General features: G+C 34.3%; 1 non-coding gene across 1 annotated transcript; it reads right to left on the reverse strand.

Moving 5' to 3' along the window:
- Nucleotides 1-7,868: 7,868 nt before the first annotated feature.
- LOC100812781 (uncharacterized) lies at nucleotides 7,869-17,686 on the reverse strand. The gene is made up of 7 exons (XR_005892180.1): nucleotides 17,274-17,686; nucleotides 15,689-15,785; nucleotides 14,826-14,922; nucleotides 13,813-13,892; nucleotides 11,877-11,979; nucleotides 9,109-9,376; nucleotides 7,869-8,225 (listed from the first exon to the last, which is right to left on the reverse strand). It is a non-coding gene; the product is annotated as an uncharacterized protein (transcript).
- Nucleotides 17,687-17,729: the final 43 nt, after the last annotated feature.

The following is a 17,729-nucleotide window of genomic DNA, read 5'->3' on the forward strand; positions in this document are numbered from 1 at the left end:
GGAGCATGTTGACACTGAGGAACAAATAGCAGATATTTTCACAAAGGCATTGGATGCAAATCGGTTTGAAAAACTGAGGGGCAAGCTGGGCATTTGTCTGCTAGAGGAATTATAGCAGCTACTGCTATCTGAACGTGCTCAAACGTCTCACTTAACATTAATAGCACGTTCACTACTGAACCAAAGCAAATTCGACCGTTGCTTCACACGTCCCTCTACATTCCTCATTCAAACTTATATTTTCGTGGTAATCTCGTTTTCAGCATTCCCCAACAGCTCTCAGAAATTTGCGAAACCATTCCAAACGCTCTGCATTTCCATGGCTACCTCACCAAAAGAAACTTCAGCTCCTGGCTCACCCTCTGTACCATCATCTCCATCATCCATCAAAGCACAATCAAACCAGGAACGACCTGAATTCAATATCCAGCCCATACAGATGATTCCTGGTCAAGCCCCTGTTCCTGAAAAACTGGGTCCCAAACGACAACAGGGAGTGAAGATTGCTGAAAACCCTAGCCCTGCAACAAGTCCTAGGGAAGTAGACCCGGAGATGGACAAGAAGATCCGCAGTATTGTGAGTAACATTCTGAAAAATGCGTCTGTCCCTGAAGCTGATGAAGATGTCCCAACATCTTCCACCCCAAATGTTTCTGTGCCTGATGTTGATAAAGATGTTCCAACATCTTCCGCTCCAAATGCTGAAGTCCTCCCTTCACCCAGTGAAGAGGAATCAACAGAAGAAGATGATCAAACCACAGAAGAGACCCCTGCACCAAAGGCACCAGAACCTGCTCCAGGTGACCTCATTGACCTCGAAGATGTAGAATCTGATGAGGAACCCATTGCCAACAAGTTGGCACCTGGCATTGCGGAAAGACTACAAAGCAGAAAAGGAAAAACCCCCCTTAAGAGGTCTGGACGAATCAAGACTATGGCCCAGAAGAAAAGCACTCCAATCACTCCTACCACATCCAGAAGGAGCAAAGTTGCAATCCCCTCCAAGAAGAGGAAAGAAATTTCCTCATCTGATTCTGATGATGATGTCGAACTAGATGTCTCGACATCAAAGAGGGCCAAGAAATCTGGGAGAAAGGTGCCTGAAAATGTCCCTGATGCACCATTGGACAACATCTCATTCCACTCCATTGGCAATGCTGAAAGGTGGAAATTCGTGTATCAACGCAGACTTGCCTTGGAAAGAGAACTGGGAAGAAATGCCTTGGAATGCAAGGAGATCATGGACCTCATCACGACTGCTGGACTGCTGAAGACTGTCACCAAGTTGGGAGACTGCTATGAGAGTCTAGTCAGGGAATTCATTGTCAACATTCCCTCTGACATAACAAACAGAAAGAGTGATGAGTATCAAACAGTATTTGTCAGAGGAAAATGTGTTAGATTCTCCCCTGCTGTGATCAACAAATACCTGGACAGACCAACAGATGGAGTGGTGGATATTGCTGTCTCTGAGCATCAAATTGCCAAGGAAATCACTGTCAAACAAGTCCAGCATTGGCCAAAGAAAGGGAAGCTGTCTGCAGGGAAGCTGAGTGTGAAATATGCAATCCTGCACAGGATTGGAGCTGCAAACTGGGTACCCACCAATCATACTTCCACTGTTGCCACAGGTTTGGGTAAATTTCTGTATGCTGTTGGAACCAAGTCCAAATTTAATTTTGGAAACTACATTTTTGATCAAACTGTTAAGCATTCAGAATCATTTGTTGTCAAATTACCCATTGCCTTCCCAACTGTATTGTGTGGCATTATGTTGAGTCAACATCCCAATATTTTAAACTACACTGACTCTGTGATGAAGAGAGAATCTCCTCTATCCCTGCATTACAAACTGTTTGAGGGGACACATGTCCCAGACATTGTCTCGACATCAGGGAAAGCTGCTGCTTCAGGTGCTGTGTCCAAGGATGCTTTGATTGCTGAACTCAAGGACACATGCAAGGTGCTGGAAGCAACAAAGCCACCACAGAGAAGAAGATGGAGCTGGAACGGCTGATCAAAAGGCTCTCAGAAAGTGGCATTGATGATGGTGAAGCGACTGAGGAAGAAGAAGAAGCAGCTGAGCAAGAAGATGAAGCAGCTGAGGAAGAGGTAGAAGCTGCTGAGGAAGAGGAAGATGCAGCAGAGGATACTGAATCAGATGAAGATTCTGAAGCCACCCCATGATCATCAGACCTTTATTTTTACTTTTACTAGCTAAAGGGGCATGTCCCTTTGAACAATTGATTACTATCGGTCTGTAATATTTGCACCTTAAGTTCATGCATTCTACTTTTGTCAAATTCTGTCTAAAAAGGGGGAGTAATAGTATTATGCTTGCTATTATGCATGATTTTGAGTAGTAGGATACTATGTATGCAATAGTAGTTTGATACGATGTATGCATGATTCATGATTTTGAGGGGGAGTTGTATGTATACGATTTTGAGGGGGAGACTACTGCTGCTGCTGATGATGACTGATGGAAGCTACTAGAAGATGCTGCAGTAAGGCATGAAGACAGGGGGAGCAGATAGCGGATGTCACATGAGATGTCTCGACATCCTGGAAAAGACTAGTAGCTGATAGAAGATGCTGCAGTAAGCATGGAGACAGGGGGAGCAGAAGCAGAAAGCTGATGTCACGCGAGATGTCTTGACATCCTGGAGAAGACTTGTAGATTTGCAACTTGAAGAATTTCCGCTGTGCTTGATTACTCTGATAATGGAAGTTGCTGATCCCACTTGCATAACTGCTCGTACCTGCTCAGGAAGTGTCTAAGTATGTTTTAGACAAAATTTGCCAAAGGGGGAGATTGTTAGTGCTTAGCACTACTGAGTTTAAAAGTTGGCTAAGATTTTGTTAAAACATAAGCACTTAGACAATGAAGGAAAGCTGGAGTTGCTGCACATGATGTCCAACGTTATGTCAAGGAATAAGATCGGGCTGCACAATGCACAAGGCAAGATAAAATGTCAAATGAAGAATTGAAGTTGCAGGATCCACGATGTCGGATACAATGTCCTGACATCCTGCCCGAGAATACTGGAGTTGCTGTACAATGCAAGATAAAAGTCAAGTGAAGCATTGAAGCTGCAGGATCCACGATGTCGGATACGATGTCCTGACATCTGGCCCGAAAATACTGGACATATAAATCTGTTATATCTTTAACAGATTATTGTGCAGTTAGCAAGAGATTAGAAGATCTATCTTTAGGAACGAATTAAAAGATCATTAAAGTTCGAATTTCAAAGTAGAAGAGTTCGTTCAGGGATTAAAGATTAAAGATTAAAGATCAAACTAAAAGATCAAACGTTATCTTTTAGTTCTTTAACTGCAGATTTTTCAGAAGAAGATAGATCTCTCCAGCACAAGAGTTGCAGCCCAGAAACGCACATGCTATATAATCATGGAGGCTGCACGAGTTCTGTACCAAGTCCGGGATTGAAGAGTTATTTTGTGAGTTTTGGGACTTGAGTTTTTGTGAGCCACCTTGATGGTACCCTAACATCAAGTGTTGGACCTAGTGTGTAGAGTTGATCTCTTGTGTAGAGTTGATCTCTAGTGTGTAGAGTTGATCTCTTTTGTTCAGAGTTGATCTCTGGTGTGTCTTTGATTAATTGTAAACACGGGAGTGTGAGTGAGAGGGAGTGAGCAGGGTTCTCATATCTAAGAGTGGCTCTTAGGTAGAGATCGCACGGGTAGTGGTTAGGTGAGAAGGTTGTAAACAGGGCTGTTAGACCTTGAACTAACACTATTTTAGTGGATTTCCTCCCTGGCTTGGTAGCCCCCAGATGTAGGTGAGGTTGCACCGAACTGGGTTAACAATTCTCTTGTGTTATTTACTTGTTTAATCTGTTCATACAGTCAAAGATAATCTGCATGTTCTGAAGCGTGATGTCGTGACATCCTGTACGACATCTGTCCCCAGTATCAGAATTTCAATATTTATAATTAAAAATAAAACAATAACTATTTCAAAACATAATTCAAAATAATATATTATAAATTAAAAAATAACTATTTAAAAACATAAAAAAAATTAATACATTTACTATTAAAAGTACAATAACTATTTAAAAAAATTATTCAAAATAATATATTTTTATTTTAAAGAATAAACAATAAATATTTCAAAAAAAGAAAAATTAATATATTTAAAATTAAAAAAATAAATATTTCAAAACATAAATCAAAATAATCCATTTTTATTTAAAAAATAAACAATAACTATTTCAAAACAAAAATAATAATAATATATTTACAATTAAAGAAATCACTATTTCAAAAAATTATTCAAAATAATCTATTTTTTTAAAATATAAACAATAGCTATTTCAAAAAAATATATATTTATAATTAAAAAACAATCACTATTTAAAAACATTATTCAAAATAATCTATTTTTATTTTAAAAATAAACAATAACTACTTCAAAACAAAAATAAAATTAATATATTTACAATTAAAAAAAAACAATCACTATGTAAAAACATTATTCAAAATAATCTATTTTATTTAAAAAATAAACAATAACTATTTAAAAACAAAAAGAAAATTAATATGTTTACAATTAGAAAAACAATAACTATTTAAAAAAAATTTAAAATAATCTATTTTTATTTAAAAATAAACCATAACTAATTAAAAGCAGAATTAAAATTAATATATTAATAATTAAAAAAACATACGGATTGATTAATTCATATAACTCATGCAGATTAACATATTTGTATGCGTTATACGGATTCCAAACGCCCACATTCAGCCATTAAAATCAATCAAAAAGCTTAACTTGATGGCGGAAATGGCACGACGGTGGTGGACACGGCCTCAATGGCGGCAATGGAAGTGGAGGATGGCGGCGACACGACGCCAAACGGAGAACAAAGGAAGAACGTGGGCTGTTGGGACGAATGAACGAACACACAAGATGGAGGGTTTATAAGATTTAATTGAAGGGCATTTTTGTCACTTCACTTAAATGAAGGGTGCACAAGCAATGGTACTGGTTGCACCTAGCAACACCCATTAGATATTAACACAAGAATGACCTAGCCCATGAGACAAGTAAAGAAGGGCTGAGCTTAGGCTTTCTTGAATATAAGGTAAGCCCAATTTCTTTTATGGACCATAGGTATGTCTCTTGACCCAATTTTGCGTTTTTCTACTCTGTGTAAAGGGGTCGAGCTAGAAAAATTAAAAGGTTATGGGTAAATAGAACTCATCTAAAAGAAGCTTCAGTTTTTATACCGAGAATTAATTTTATTTAAAGAATATAAGCTTTTAACCATACTAATGAGTTACTGTGTAATCAAAATTTGCCACGGACGTGATTTTGAAATGTCTAAAGTATTGACTAAACATTAAATATAACTCATTCATTTGGTTGTTTTCCTTTTTCTGGGAAAGTTGTACAAGGATTCCCTCTACTTTGTAATCTTTTATGATTTCTCATGTGTAGAATAAGTTCTTTCTTATGTACCAAAAAAGAAGAAGAAAAAAAATGTTTTAGCATTTCATTGATCTAGTTAAGACATGCATTAACAAAATCTTAAGCATGGACACTTCATTCCCATATCGGATATAGATAGACATTGGATTCGTGGTATCGAAATTAATTATAAAAAAAAAGACGTTTACTAAATATAGATATGATTCCAATTAAACTAAATGCAGTTTGAGATTTAGCTATGTTCACGTACTAGTATTTCATTTTTTTCTAAAATGATAATTTTTTAGTTGAAAGTAGTGTTTTTCCTCCTTTCTGATTGGTGGCATTTGGTAGAAGAAAAGTTTTTAGTTTCACAAGAATTTAAAGTTGAGAATGTTACTTTCTCATATTTGATATTAAAAAAAATCACATAAACGCTGTTTCCTACAGGGTTTTTTTTTTAAGTTTTAATGATGAAAAAGAACACAATACCTTCCATTTACCCATTCAATATGATTATATAAAGTTTTGAAAATATTCTCTTGTTAAATGAGATAAATAATTAAATTTTAGAATAGGAGGTACTGATAAATATGCTTAGTACGGTTATTATAATTTTAAAAATAAAAACGTTTTATAACATATTTTACTAATTTTTTAATATATTAAACGCAATAATTTTAAATGTTTTTGTTTTTTCTTCTTTAAAATTTTTCAAGGCATAAATATTATTATAGCGCATTCAAGTAAAAATTGGAAAAAAAAAAAAGGTCCAAAGTAGAGAGACTTTAAAATATGATGTTAAAAGTAAATAAAAAATTTTAATAATAAAAATATACTTTATTATTTAAAAATTTACAAAAAAATTATTTTTACAACAAAACTTATCCAAACCTATAATTTGACAAAATCAATTTTCAAATATATCTTATTTTACATATAAAAATGTTATAATAAATTATTTACAAATTTATTATTTGTATAAATCCATTTTATTATATATTAGCCTTATAAATTTCTATAAAAAATCCATATAAAATCACTTAGAATAAACTAGAATACTACAATCTAAATATTTTACATAAGAAAAATATTACATAATTTACATAGGAAATGAAAATTACACAAATTTTAATTATTACAGAACAATTCAATTATTTTTTTGCCAAAAAAATTAATTAGTCTTATTAAAATTAAATATTTTCTCAAAATAGAATGTTAGTGTGAATCATTACAATTTCACTTCATATTTACTTACCAAACAAACACAAATCTTGATAAGCACTTGAACACTTTGAGTTCCCTAAAACTAATTCTAAATCCTACAATATCCTGTTACCGGTTCCCTACTTCCTTTGTATGACAAATACTAAATGCATTTCATATTTTTAAGACATTAAATACAATTTTTTTTTCATTTACAACTCTCTTAAGGTAATTGGAAGATTAGTAAGAGAAAGTGGACGAAAAGGATATAGCGTTAATTATTCCCTAAATCGGTTTATTATGAACAGGGTTATTTGCCTCGTTCGTACAACCAAACTAGTTTAGTTCCCACATATCTTTATCCCTAACTTAAGATACAGGTTTGGACCACCTCACCGGGAAATAAAGTAACAGGAAAAGCCAGTCACCCCCTAAAACTTCAATTGCATGAAGTGTTGGAATTATGCCAACACTTTAATTTTTCCTCTCTTTTCTACCACACCTTACTTTTCTGGAAACACTTTGTAAGATCACAATCCCTTTGGTTATATTGCTATCCTTTCCAGACTGTCCAACAAAATCTTTCTTGGTGAAACATGCGTACCAATGCAATTGTTCTACTCATTTTCTCACAAGGGGACCACAAAGAAATGTGAACGTGGAAAGCACATGGTTGCTGAATGCCAGATCGTCTTAGCTTATCAAAGTCAATGGTTAAGCTTAATTTAACAAACCCCTACCCCCTTTTTGTTTCCCTTAGGTATCCAATTTCAGAGAGAATTATGTTGGAGATACAACTGAAAACTAAAAGTAAACATCTCTCGTAGAGATTTAAACCTTAATTTGCCACATGATCATAAATTAGTCCCTTCTACTCGACCCAATTCGTGTTAGTCCCCACCTACACACTCCAACTACCATCACTACTATTAGATTTGCATAAACCAAGCAATAACTACATAAGCCCCGAGCATGAACATTCTTATCCATTGATTCTAAATTAAGTACTTGGTCGGAAGGTTGGAGGTGAGGTTGGGTTTAACACCATTGGATAATAAAGACATCACATTAGGCTCAGGAAGTTTAGAGGAAATGCATGGCCCACATAACATTTAAAGAATAAGGCCCAAGTTTGGTATAGCTTATTTTTGAAAAAAAAATAATATGAGTTTGTAAAAATAAATGGTTATTTCTTTAAAAAAAAAAGTTAAAACCAACCATGCTCTGAATGTGTAACAATTGCTCCATTTCTAGGATTGAATGTAGCAGCCATAGTATAAACATGGGAACTTTTTTACACAATCACAGCAACAGAATAGATAAACCTCAGCCTAAATGCCTCATGAAAGACTTCCAGAAAACACTTGCCATTTTCCACCCAGTTGATACTGCCACCACAAGGTTTCTCACTAAATAGTCAGCTCAAAGCATCTTACTTTGGCTTGTCGTTTAAGGATACAAGTGATTTGAGCACTCCAGGACTTATCTTTGTCTGCAAGAACACCTGCCTCTGATATAATGTAAGATTTTTCCTTCACAATGCTCTGTAGTCTCTTTGACTCAAAGTCAAGCTGCGTTTGATCTGTACATAATTACATGGTCAGTAAAAAGGAAATATCAACTAATTGTTATCAGAAATTAGTTTTTCAATAAAGCAAGAACTCATAGCATAGCTATATTCAAACTGAGGACAGTCCCAATATTAATAATAACGATCATTAAAGAATAGGAATGCAGATAGTCAGTCTCATCAGAACTTCTACCCAAACTATAAAGTTGGTGCATAATAATGATCATCCATACTAAATCATTTGCTTATCTAACTAAGTACATATTCTTTGTTCCAGCCTTCCAGGATGAAAAATCAATTATAAAAATCATCAGAAAGTTCCTCTGTCAACAATTCAGATTTAGTTCTAGATAAGGCCACATTTAGGTAAAATTAAATTCATTTCAGTGTAGCAGGGTTTGCAATCACAAAGAAATTGCCTCTCACAATCAGGTAGAACAAATAAATAGTATGACAGGCAGACAATTTAAATATCTTACAAAGATTTACGAACAAGAAAAGTGACACAGTCAAAAGCACCAGCGAGACATGATTGCATTGCATATCGTTTCTCACATCAAATACCAAAATTGTTGATAACCAAGACTCCAAACTTTTTATTTGATCCACTATAATATGGAAAACATATAAGAGAGGGAAAACATTTATCTCACAAGTATTCCCATTGCACTGTAGAAAATATGGTAGGATTTAGGGGTTATGGTCAAACATTACTACCATAGAATGACCCCACAAATACAGGAGTAATAAGCAATAGCTAAGCAAGCATTATGCCCCAGCACATGAAAAAAATAACAAACATGGGTAAACATTTAAATACATTTTCTTGCTTTTTTTTCAAATTAGTATTTTCTTTTTAATCTTTACATGATAGGAAGGACAACAATGAAAAAACCTGTTTCCAATATAGTATGAGCCGCATGAAATGGAATTCTGGCAAACAGATCAGTTCCTGGAAACATCATCCACGTCTGCTCAGAAGAGTCATGTTTGCCACAGGTGGTGCAAACCTCTTGCACCAAAGGTCTTGAGCTGGACCCTGCAACTCCCTTCATTATTGATTCAAAAGGAGATGGAACACTGCTCTTTGTTGTTCGAGCCCTTTTCCTTAATGCAGTAAGTGCTTCTCTATTCCCATTTCTCAATCTATCGTTCTCAACCAGCTGTACTTTTACCAAAAGGGACAATTGCATAGCAACTTAATTTCATAGAAAAGATATTAAAAACATCCAGTAGGAAAAAAAAAAGGCTTTATTGGCATAATAAACACGATTTTTTCATTGAAACTATGGTATTGAATTGATTGCTCTTTAGGGCATAGCATATTAATCAGGAAATTACTTTGGGATTAAGTAATTAATTACTTTGTGTATCCAAACTGAATGCATTAGTCATTAGGCACTTTGGTTGCTTCTTTGTAGCTTTTGGTATGGAATTGATTGAGTTCAGGTTTGATTTATAGTTATTAATCCTAGTAGAAACACAGGGCAGCATACACCAAAAATGCCATAGTAAGATAGTTGCTAGTAGGATGGGCACTATAGCAAAGATAATGGGGAAAAAAATATATATATAACACCAAAGACATCTAATCTTTTTTTTTTATCAGCCAAAATAATCTATTTGAATTAATTGAGTACCAGAGGTACTAAAGGTACAAATTACAGATTACAATTCTGCTGTAGTTCAAATCAATAAAAGATATCTAATCTAAGAGTACTATCTACCACGGACAAAGCCAAAGTTTCATAGTTTAGGAGTGTTAGTGGCCCAACTACTTTGGTTGATAGGTCGAGATTAAATAGTTTTTGTCATTCAAGGGTGAGTTTAAATAAGCTTTTTTGAAAGGAAAAAAAAACTATTATAATTTAGTTTTTCAAAAGCTAGTAAGCTACTCTTTCTAACTTTATAGAGAGGCACTAGAACAGGGTTTTTTTTAGACTAGCTTTATCTTTAAAAAAAATTATAATTACCATAAAATCTTTAAACAACAATTCAGCCTTTTTACCACTAGGTGGGGTTGGCTACATACATTGATCAAACAATGTTATGTTTTGCAGTAAATCTTGTTTGATATAGACAAACGGTTAACCTTTGAATCTTCATTAATTGTTTTGCCTGCAGTTTTTCTCCATACATACCCAAACCACCTACATGTATACTTACCGGGATTTTAAAAAAATATATTTTCAAATTACAAAACATTTTTACATTTAAAATGCACCATTTTCTTAAAAAGTGTACAAATGAATGGGTTGTAAGTTTGGGTTTCCTTTCCGGACAAGCTGAAAGCTTAGCAAGCTTTCAACATGGAGGGAGGAGGGGGAGGGATAAGAACATAGTTAAATGAAAAGTACTAGCAGGTCATGTAATTAAATACATATAATTCGAGGTTAAGGGCATAAGAGTCTTGTGCAAAAGTGCAAGTGAGCCATTCTAAGTAATTTGCTGAGTCCCTCTCCTCCCCCCAACTTCCCCAGCTGTCTACCCCTAAAAAATCTTATCATTCAAGAAAGGTGACAACAGTCACCATACTAGTTTTTTTGACACAATATTTGTGAATGGATTTGGCATTCTAAGGAGGTTATATTCACATTTTAAAATGTTAAGAAACATTGGTATTTTTTTATAGTAGAATTAGATGTTTTCACAGGATTTAGATTTGGTCCATTCAAGTTTATAAACTTAAATTGTATGATTAAAAGGGGAAAATGCAACTTAACATAAGGTTTGGGTCAGCGACTCAGTCACTGAACTTTAAAAAGGTATGTGCAGAATAACTCCTCTATTAATTTTCCATCAAAATTTGACAGATTCAGTCACACATATAACATGTGATGTGAGTAATATGTTTCCAACATTAACCCTAGAAAAAAAATACAAATTGGCACCCTATAGTTTGAATCATGTGTGACTTAGCAGAAATACACCATTTTAAAGTCCTATAATTAAGATTAAGTTACATGATTCAAACATCAAGGTGCTAATTTACATTTTTTTCTTGGGTAATTTTGAAAACAAATTAGTCATAAGTTAGCTGCGAGTTTGTCAAATTTTAATGGAAAAATTATCATAGAGGTTGTTTTGAACCCATTGAAAAAACTTAAGGGTCAAAATACACCTTTTTAATGTTTCGAGACTAAGTTGTACAGGACGCAAATCTCCAGGTTCATACTTTTCCTTGATTAACATGCTACAAAACTATTTCATCTTGAAGACATTAGACATCATTGAAATGTGAAGAACTGTGTAACAGACTCTGGTTATATTGATTCACTAATGAGATGAACAGGATATTTTCACCATAAAAACAGGTGTAAAAGAAATATATTGGAAGAACATGGGCGATAAGGAATGGAAAAGTGGAGATATTAGATGAGAGGAAGGTGTGTCAAATTCAGCCTTATCATGTTCCCAAGAGAATATTTGAATGCAGCAATAGATTCTATTATTCTAACACACATACTTCATACCAACCAAGCAAAAAGTTACAGCTGAACCAAATAATAATTATAAACTTGACCATGTGCTTTCTAGTTACGTCACCAACTATTGTCCTCAATGTAGCAATAGAAGCTAGAATTTACTCTTTTTTAATGAATTTTTTACTTATTATGTTTCCAAGTCTTTGTAAAAGCGTTAATCACCATCAATTTGAATTACCTGATGTCGGGCTAAAAGAAGATGCTCAGCTTCCACTTCCAGTTCTGTTAATTTCTTTTGGAACTGTTTCATGTTCTCATCCATATTTGAAGAAAAGAAACTCCTGTAAAATTGTAAAGAAAATATTATCTAGAGAAATTTGCACAAAGTATTGTCAGCAACAACAAGCATTCAGTTGAATCCAAATGGAAAAATAATGCTATTTGTTTATATATGAACTAAGAAAAGGACAAGGGAGGGAGGGAAAGGTCATGGACTCATGGGTTCAATTCCCTCCACTAACAAAAAACTAACAATTCACAACTAACATTTGTTGATAAAAAAAAAAATGAACTATGAAATGGAACTGAAAACCAAATATAAGGATGAAGGAATAGTCTACAAACCAGTGTTACTTACAATTCATTGAGCACCGCAATGTGAGTGAAGCGTAGCGTAATGGACCCGCACACACATGGCACAACACAAGGGTTCGTTTTGGGAAATATAAGTTCTTTCCAAACCTAACCCTTTTAACAAACAACCACAACCTAAAAGAACACTGGAGACGTAGGTGGAGATGGGATCGGACCAGGAGCGGGGGGGGGGGGGGGCATGGCAGCGGTGGATCATAGTATTTTTTATAATAAAAATACTAGACAGTCTCCTTGTTACATAAAATTCAAAATCATGTCCTATCATAACTCCTAAGGCACAAGAGATAGTTATTCAATAGAAGTTTCTAGCTCTGCATTCCCTACTTTCATATTAAGAGAACTGGAAAAATATAATTTGTTGGAATATGTTGCACCAAGATTTTAAGGAACACAAGATTTTGGTGCGTTGTTCCCTAAAAATATAATTTGTTCATTTTGAGATAAAAGGAAGAGAAATAGAAAGGAAAAAAACAAATTGTGGGTGGTTGCACTCTCTTTTTGTGAAGGTATATAGCTGTCTATATCAATCAGTACCTGAGCTTAATAGGCCTAATAAGTGAATATAAGGAAATAGACAGCTTTAGCCATCCATAGCATAATTTCCATGTGTGCATTACTTTGCCACACTTAAAGCAAATGTGGCTAAGTAGGAGAAGAAAGCATTTAAGGCTATCTGTGAAGAGCAAATGAGTGAATAGGTAGAGACAGGACGGTACCATAGACCAACCGAATATAAATAACAATTTAATGCCACAAGTAGGCCAATTGAGACATAGCAGATGGTTGTTTTCGATGAATGCTACTATTTGTGGTGAGATTTTTGGGTGCTGAAATGAAGAAAAAAGGAGCTGAATAGGGAAACCAGCAAGTTGAACAAGTGTTCCCTTCCACTTCCTTTTCCCACCCTTGAATTCCCAGTTAACTTGACAACAACACAAGTTAAATACATAAATGAAAGGCTACCTTGTAGTTTTATTTTATTTTTATCAATTCTCATGCTTATTCTGATTAATTTCCTTTCCATTTTATGAATCACGATTAAAGCAAACAGAGAAAAGATGCAGATTAAGGTGGCTTAGTTTTCTAGTACTTCATTTCTATCACTTAGTGACCCCAGATAAAATGAATGCTGAGCCTAACAGATGCATTTCTAGTGAATAAATCATAGAGAAAACTGATAGTTATTCTCAATAATGAATGCAGCCAAAGGGGAAGATACCTATGTTGGGACTTCTTAGGCAAGGATATGTTCTAGACTTCTAGTAGTAGTAAGAGATCATTTCGCCACGAGACTTTCATCACCTAAACTCAACCATAGGGTGATTTCTCTTATACCTAAAGCTAAAGCCTCAAAATGTATAAACTAACAATTATCAATCTAATATATCGATCTCTCTCACACAGTGAAATCTCAATGAATACAAAACATTCAAACTTACAAACAAACCATAACTAGAGAAATAACTAGAAACACGAAAAGTAAATAATAAAAATGCTAAAAAAATGCAATTACAAGTTACCTTGGAAAACAGAGGTCTGATATGTGTCTCTTAATTTTCAACGGCAGCTAGCATGTAATCAGCAATGTTAGTTTTGCAGGCTGCAAAAACAATGTAGAAGTGCAATGAAGTTAAGCATGTATAAACCTTTTCCTTTCTTAATCTGGAGATGAATAAATAAATTGTTAAAGTGAACATGTCTGAGAAAAACTAATCTAAGATCGATCCAAAGAGCAATAATACATTTTTTTCAGTCTGACCAGCAAAGAACTAATAATTAAAACAAAAAGGGAAATGCATTCTCACTTTTGGAGAATCTTTTCTCCAAACCAACAAAAGGGATAGAGAGGAAATAAAAAAACTTCTGACTTCAGTTAAAATCAATTATGGCACAAAATGCAGTGCCTGACCTATTAGTATACAGGTGTCATTCTTGGTGCTAGGAAAGAAAAATAATTGGAAAGCTAAACCTAAAAAGATACAAATATAATCTTATTCTCAATTTCATTAAGGTAAAAAGTCTAGATATAAGGACTTTAGAATCACAAACTGTGAAGTTTTAATTCCATTGAAAATAAACAAATGCATTTTAAGAGTAGGGAATAACAATCTCAAATGAATCTAAATTGGCTACACTGTAAAAGTTTATACTCAACCAATTATTAGAAATTAGCATTATTATAGTAACTAAGATATTTTTACAGTAAAAGCAGTTAAACAAGTAGTATCTATGAAGCACAGTAACAAAAAATAAACTTGACAGGATATATAAGATAGTTTTGAAGCTTCTGTTGCAAATGTTAAACTAAAACATTACTCGCTATAGAAACATTATATAAGTCAATAACCCTACTCGAAAATGGAATACAACAATGAAATGAAGCAAGTACAATACATTAATCTACCGGAAAAAGGTCCATACATATGAATTTCAAAGGCTTAACACCAAATCAAATTTCATATTGTAGAGTTGTTCACATGACATTCTTAAAGGAATAATAAAATTCAACTAGTAGCTAATTAGACTCCCAAACCTCATCATGCTGATCCTCATATAAGATGTTTCAGTTGTTCGGTTAGCAACTTTGCTTCTCTCTCAGCACTATTAACTCTGCATTCTATTTGTTCAAGCTACAACAGGAACAATAATTAAGAAAATCAAACAATAACTTAGTTGTAAATAGCTTCTTAGTCTGAACAACAGATATAACCACTTACATTGGCAAGGGAGGAATCAATTGTCATAGTGCCACGTAAAATTAAAAATAAAAAATAAAGAGAAAAATATTTAAACTACTTTAAGCTAACTTGTTTAGGGGCTCCAACAATATAAAAGCTACAAATTTTGTTTCTGTTGTGATTATATATATTGTGTAGAGGTGATTCTGATGTGATTAATTTTGTTGGTATCTTTGTTGTGTTTCTGCTGCAATAAGAAATTATCCGGGGACAAACACAAATATAAGGTTAGACCAATAACTTCTTGGGAACGACTCTGTGATAAGTGTATATGATGTTCATTTTTATCATTGTCGTGCCTATATGAATGATTTTGCAATATTTATTTGCTTGTTGGATCATGACTTACGGTCCAGTTTCAAGCTTTCAATTATTTATAGTAATTGCACTTTGCTTTTAAAAACCCAAGTTTATGATATAGTCCAACCAGCTCTAACATACAGAAAGCTATACTTATTATTCATTCTAACCACATGACCTGACCAACATCATCTATTTGAAGCCAATAAATGCAATAGCCATTTAATCATATGGGTGGTACATTGGGATATAGGATAATGAATTCATGTAACACATAAGGAACATGATGATATCAAAAGGTTCTCTGCCAAACTCACTGAAAATAATAAATAATATTATAATAAAGAATGGACAAAACCTGAAGTGTATGAAGGAGATTGTAAGTTAGTTCAGAGAAGTCTGGACGAAGAATCAATGCTTGTTTATAGCTCTTCACAGCATCCTCTACATGTCCACTGAAATAGGTGACATAATTTAGATTAGCTTACAACTATAACCAAGTATCTAGAGAGATCACATTGTTTACACAAGCCACATAAAGGTTTTGCAAGTGCAATGCAACGATATGAAGTCTAGAAAACACAAGGAACTTAACTAATAATGCAGCCAAGTAGAAGATGCAAGTTCTAGGCTCAAATTCAATATCCGACTAAAGGATACCTATATTTTAAGCTCGTGCTGCTAAGAGTGTAGTTTGACTTATTCTGTAAAGTTTAAGAGTATGTTGTGGGCTTCACTACCATGAAGCAAAACTAAAAATTAGCGTTCCTATCTTTATAAGCAGAAGCCAAAATTAGCATGGGCTTCTGCCATGGTGGGCCTGACAACAATTGCCCATATGTAATCCTGGATAACATCCTGGATAGCCCGTATGTAATCCTGATGCTTATAGATTATGACAAGGTTGTTATAAGGAGCAGACAACCTAGTTGTTACATTCAGTGTAGCTTTATAATATTGAGCAGCAGCAACAACAACAACTACCATGTTCCTGCATTTAACCAAGAAAACTCATTCCTACATGTACAACACAAATTACTACCATTAACATGATGATACAAGGGATCACATACCATTCCATGTATATATTTCCAAGATTGGTCAATGCTTGTTGATGGTTGGGCTCTAATGTAAGGCATTGATTCATCCCACAAAATCCCACAAAAAAAGTAAATTGAGTAGGAATTTTAAACATTACGAGGAGCTCATGAATCATGATTAAATGTGCAAAATACCTAATGATCATGCCTACACGGGAAAGAACGACCATTTATTCCCAGATGAGGAAATTAAAATTCCAAACAATATTGTACGCATATATTTAACAACATAATTCAATATTGCATGGCAATACCAACAAGGTTCCAGAAAACAAATAACCAGTTAGCCACCGTGATTAAATTAATACTCAAGTCATGACCATATTTGACAACATCATGCACTTCCCAAACATTAAATTACCAAAAAAAGAAAAGGAAAAAAATGAAATCATGAGCATCAACTGAATCTCAAAAACATCTAACAGCAACAGCTACCAGGTTAGGAGCTCTCAATTGATTACATAAAAACTTGAAGAAATACATAACCTGATCAAGCCTGCATTAAAATTCAAGAATCATGCTCATAAAAAGAGAACATCTATTACACCCAGTGCAGAATCCCAAACATTATAATTTTGGTATGATCCTACTCCCAAACATAAAAAAAAAAAAAAAAAAAAAAAACATCACCATTCACAACTTTTCTCAAACCAAAACTAGAAACAGAAGAATTATTCAAAAGCCATTAACTACTACTACTTTTGTCACTATCCATGTCCTGGAAAACTTACAACTAACTCAAAATGCTCACGTGAATTCCGACATAAAAAAGGGATAATCAAATAAAATTAAGCAAAAATTAAATTACTGAAGGAAATTATAGAAATTGAAAGAAAGAAAAACCTAATTAGCGAGTGAAAGAGCGTGGTACTGCATTCGAGGGCTTCTTCCAATGTCCCCCAAAACAACTACATACGCTCTCCCTCTTCTTCCTCTCTTCTTTCCATCATTTTCCCTTCAATTTTCAAATTCCAGAATCAAAACCCAAAGAAACGATTCAACAAAAACCCTAATTGAAAACCCAATCTCGTGGTGGTAGTGGTGGTGGTCGCCCTGCACGGAGATGATGGTTCTGGCAGAGAGGTGCGACAAGAGAGATCAAAGCCAAATCAGAGGCCGTGGAAGACGAAGATCATTAAAACGCGTGCAATCGGAACGAGATCGTGTGAGGTGAAGTGACAGAGAGAGAATATTGCTCGAAAAATCCAAACCCTATGTGAGAAATTTCTGAAGTGTTATGCTTTTTCTAGCAGTGGATCCCGTCCAATTCTTTTTATTTTTACTTTTTAATATTTTGTA

The sequence above is a fragment of the Glycine max genome, chromosome 7 (assembly GCF_000004515.6).
Source record: "Glycine max cultivar Williams 82 chromosome 7, Glycine_max_v4.0, whole genome shotgun sequence".
Classification (NCBI taxonomy): domain Eukaryota; kingdom Viridiplantae; phylum Streptophyta; class Magnoliopsida; order Fabales; family Fabaceae; genus Glycine; species Glycine max.